The sequence below is a fragment of the Halyomorpha halys genome, unplaced genomic scaffold (assembly GCF_000696795.3).
Source record: "Halyomorpha halys isolate HHAL.00 unplaced genomic scaffold, Hhal_1.1 Scaffold129.1, whole genome shotgun sequence".
NCBI lineage: Eukaryota > Metazoa > Arthropoda > Insecta > Hemiptera > Pentatomidae > Halyomorpha > Halyomorpha halys.
The window spans coordinates 179,048-183,880 of NW_027106999.1; positions in this window are offsets into that span (position 1 = coordinate 179,048).

Below are 4,833 nucleotides of genomic sequence, written 5' to 3' on the forward strand. Positions count from 1 at the left end.
TAATAGTAAATCCATAACCTTCAGCCTTATATTACTTTTTTTTTTTACTAAGCAAGAGCCATTTTTGAATTATGAATCGAGGCTATTTCTTAAGAGTTCATAGCGCCTGATTGATATAAGTTACCTAATTGTTTCAACAATTTTCTACAATCCTTAATCCTTTAAAGATTTATGGACGTGGCCACATATATACATTTTTTAAAATAATTTATTTATTGTTAGTTACAACTGTATACAAATATATATAACAAGTAAATTTGCTAGAAGTGATATAATGATATGATACAAACATGTGAAGAATCGACCAATTGATAAAAATCCAATAATATTTTTAGAGGATAAGATCTCGTGGCCATTGCCTTTTGAGTCCCCTAGGAGGATTATCAGGTAATGAAGGAGAAACAAGGTCAGAAACGAGATGTTTTGGCTGGTTGAAATAAAATGAAAAGAAAAAGAGTTGATTATTCTGGGACTAGGTCTCTTGAGAACAATTATAAACGTAATTTTAATTTTATAATAACATTTATTGGCAAAAAACCAGTGTGGCCACACTTGATTATAACTTATATACAGAGAAGAAAAAAATAAATTAATTAAAAACTGACTAAATAAAAACAAAACAAAAAGGTAATTACCAAATATCTGTACTATAATAATAATGAATTAGACTGGTGAAGTAAAAAGTAGTTAAATAGAAGGATTTTAAACGAGGGAAGGGTTGGTACATTACGTATGTTAGAGGAATGGAGTTACAGAGATATGTAGCTCGGGTAAAAAACGATTTATCAAACGCAGACGTTCGGTGAGGTGGAGGGTACGCCTCGGAGGATTATAAGGGATTGTTAAGGATGAAAGATTAAGAATTAATAGGTTAGGATGGTTAAGGAGTTTGGAATGAAAAGACCCATATCTGTTTTGGGCCAAATCTACAATGAATGGGATGTTAAGGTCTTTGTGAATGAGTTTATTTGTAACGTAATTAGGAGCATCAAGGATTTTACGAAGGATTGTAAGGATTAGATGCGGGAGGAATTTGATGATTTGGTGGAGCCTCAGAGCTCAATTTCATATGTCCAAATTCTAATAACTTTAATTTCATCATTATATTGTCCGTTAATAGTCACAGTAACGAGGCTATGAAAAAAAAATTGAATTAACATAACCAGACTATACTTTAATTGGGTACTCCTCATTGACATGCTTAAGTGGCGTTTACTACAGCATTTCACAAGTAGAATGTAACTTAGGCCATGAGAGAATAAAACACTAACTTAATTTTGGCCGAATCTAGTAACGGCTAGTAAAAAAAAGGCTATAAATGAAAGGGAAAAATAGAAAAAAGTTGTATTTTAATTTAGTTATTAAGATATTTTGTCAAGGTTATTTTTTAACACACCGCATTTACCTAAGCGGGTCGTTAGTGACTTAGTTAATAATTACAAACATGAATTATGTAAATATTAATTACTATAATTATACAGCTTAGTGGTTATTTACAAACATGGACTATGTACTTAATCAATATTTACTAACGTGAATTATATAACGTGATAATTATATAGTTTTTAACTCCTGGATAACCAGATGTCTGAGGGATAATCACAGGAGACTCATGTCAATGAAAAATGGGGACTTTTGGATTTCTCATACCTATCTCATCGTTAGGATCGAATTTAGAGGTTCAGATACAACTAAGTTGCGAATTGAAAATTACTTTATGGATCACTTTATATTGTAAAGGAGAGGGTGATAATATGGAAGTAGATTTTGTTTTTAAGTTAATGTCTCTCATGTTGAGTTTAAATTTATGGTCTTTGTGGATTCCCAAACTGGATACCCGAAGGATCATAATTCATTTCTAGATATGGGAAAACAATAAATCAAAGTTGTGTTATAGACTTTTGGTGAGAGTAATATTGACCTGTTAAGTAAAAAAAAAAAAGTCTGAGGCACAGTGTTATTTTACTGGTTTTTAATACTAGTGACGCGGCTGAGAGAAGCGCAGCGATCTTCCAGAGTCCTGCTCTTTCCTCAACAAGTGGGAGGATGAGCTCGGTTCGGAGTTCCTCAGGCTGAATGTAAATAGGAATGATTTTGTTTCTTCTTGTTTGTTTGTTAATTCTTGTTTTGTTATCGTTTAATTTATAAATTTGTAAAGATGGTGTGAATGAGCCGAATTACTATTGTATTGAAATATAAGACAGAATGTAATATTACACAATTTAATAAAAAAAGTATTATTTTCTTGTATTAGACTGAAAAAAAAATATGAACACAAATAAGTTGAAAAACCTTATTTGTGTTATTTAACAATAAAAATATCAAAAATTGATAAAAAAAAAAAAGCTTTTTTTTATAGTTCCTGAATTAATGTAAAAAGTGTATTTGAATTAATGCCAAGTAATACATTATGAGTTAGAGAAGTTCGATATTACCAATAACAATATTTTGAAAAATGTTGTTACCACGGGTCTGAATGAGGAGAAGTAAAAATCCCATTCTATCAAAACAATAAGGAACTAGCTCATAACTATCACACTTTACAAAAACTGGGACAATAAAAACTATTTATTTTTGAAAAACTGTATATTAAGAATTATAATTACAGATGGCTATGAACACCCATTTTACGAAATATTGATTTTTCGAAATTTGGAAAAAAAAAGTTTGAAAAACTGTATGTTGAGTTGACCATTAATCGTAAAGCTCATATTTTAGATACTATTAGAAATCATATTTTAGAAAGAAAATTCTACTTTCATTCTATTAAGTTTTATAGTGTTGTAGGTAGTTTTAAGGATATGGAGATTCAAGTGAAAAAATATTTTTTGTAACATTTGAAACAACCACTATTTTTTATACCATTTAACTATGGTTGTCAGATTCATCAATTTTGACTCGTAACTATCAATAGTATTGAAGATTGTAGTGAAATAACTTCTTGGGCTGTTGGAATATTAAGGCCTAGTAGACTCATAGGGCAAAGATATGACCCTGCCTTAACACAAAGAGCGACCTGTGGGTCCGAGAAATGGACATAGTTTTCGGATGACTGGAGCAGTTGTTGGCCGAAGCAGAGGCAGGATGCGAGATATTTTCCCATGGCAGACCACAGCTCACACACCGCAGCGGGTAATTTACAGCCACTTTTATTCCATTACCGGGCGGCCATCTCCCAGGAGGTTGGGATAATCGAGTTCAATCTTTACCACCTGCCTCCTTCCACCTCCTCATTACTTAACAGCCTCAGTCCGTGATCTGCTTACCTCAAACGCATCGCTACGGTTTGTCGGTGCCCTTTTGGAACTATTAGCGCCGATTTGAGCAACTGCTCTGCAGCCGCAAAAAGTGAGAGAAGCCATTGAACATAGTAGGCCATGAGAACTAAGTCCGTATGATTGTTACGGTCGGCTTAAATATATTAATATACATTATGAAAGACTTTATTATGGTTATTATTTTTTTTAAACAAATATCATAAAAATTACTGCTCCTACGAATTAAACTAGCTTTAATTTGAGTGCTAATATACACCTTTACGTCAAATAGTTCCTGAGATATAGTTTTTAATAAATAAAACAATTTGTCCCAAGAACTAGAAATCAACATTGTGTAAATTGATTTTGCCAAATATTATGAAAACTGCTACTCCTACGAAGATAGTGGTAATAAATTACTTTATTCAGGTTTCTCAAAATAAATTCACTAACTAAGAATTTTGTTCGAACAACAAGATATCAATATTTTGTAAAAATTATTTTGGAAACTATCACAAAAACTACTACACAAATTTCTTAGAACATAAAAGTCATAACCTAATTTATAGTACATTACACTATTTTTTAAAAGTGCTAATAGACTGTACGCCTAATAGTTCCTATATCCTAGAGATATAGTTTTTAATAAATAAAAAATTGTACCCCAAAAACTAGAAATCAACATTGAGTAAATTTATTTTGGAAAATATCATAAAAACTACTACTCCTACAAAGATAAAAGTCATAAACCTATTTTATATAGCTTTATTATTACTAATAAAATAACCTATTATTATTATAGCTTTTTTAAGTACTAATAGACATCTGTACGTCTAATAGTTCCTCAGATAAAGTTTTTAATAAATCAAAAATTGTATCTTTAGAACTAGAAATTAACATTTAGTGAATTTATTTTGGCAAATATCATAAAATGTACTACCCCTACAAAGATAAGTGTCATAAACTACTTTATTGTATTCATTTCAAATTTTTGAGGTTAATGACTTCCATTTTGAATGAAATATTTATTAATTATTCATAACATTGTACAACGTTTCAGGACCACTGTCCAATATTCATGCACTTTAAAACCTACAACAATAATAAAACTAACATAACACCAATCTTCATCCTTATTTATTTTAATTTATACAATAATATTCACCTTCCTTAGAGATAATCCAAATTACTTTATTGTAATTTTCATTAGCTTTAGTATAACTGCTTATAGAAATCTAATGGTTCGGAGAACTAGACATCAATATTTCATGAAATTTTTGTGGAAAATAGCATAAAAACTGCTACTCCTACGAACATAAACTACTATTATAAATATTAGATTAAACTAGCTTTAATTTGAGTGCTAATAGAAATCGGTTCTTCTGATGGTTCCTGAAATATAGATTTCCTAAAATAAAGGAAATTTCCACTACTAATTTTTCAGGACATTTTTTATAAAATCAACGTTTTTAGAAAACTGTATTTCAAGGAACTATTGAACATTAATAGCTCCATAAAAGAGCTAATCCAAAAATTCATATTTTATCATGTTTATTCTACTTTAATTGATGTTCAA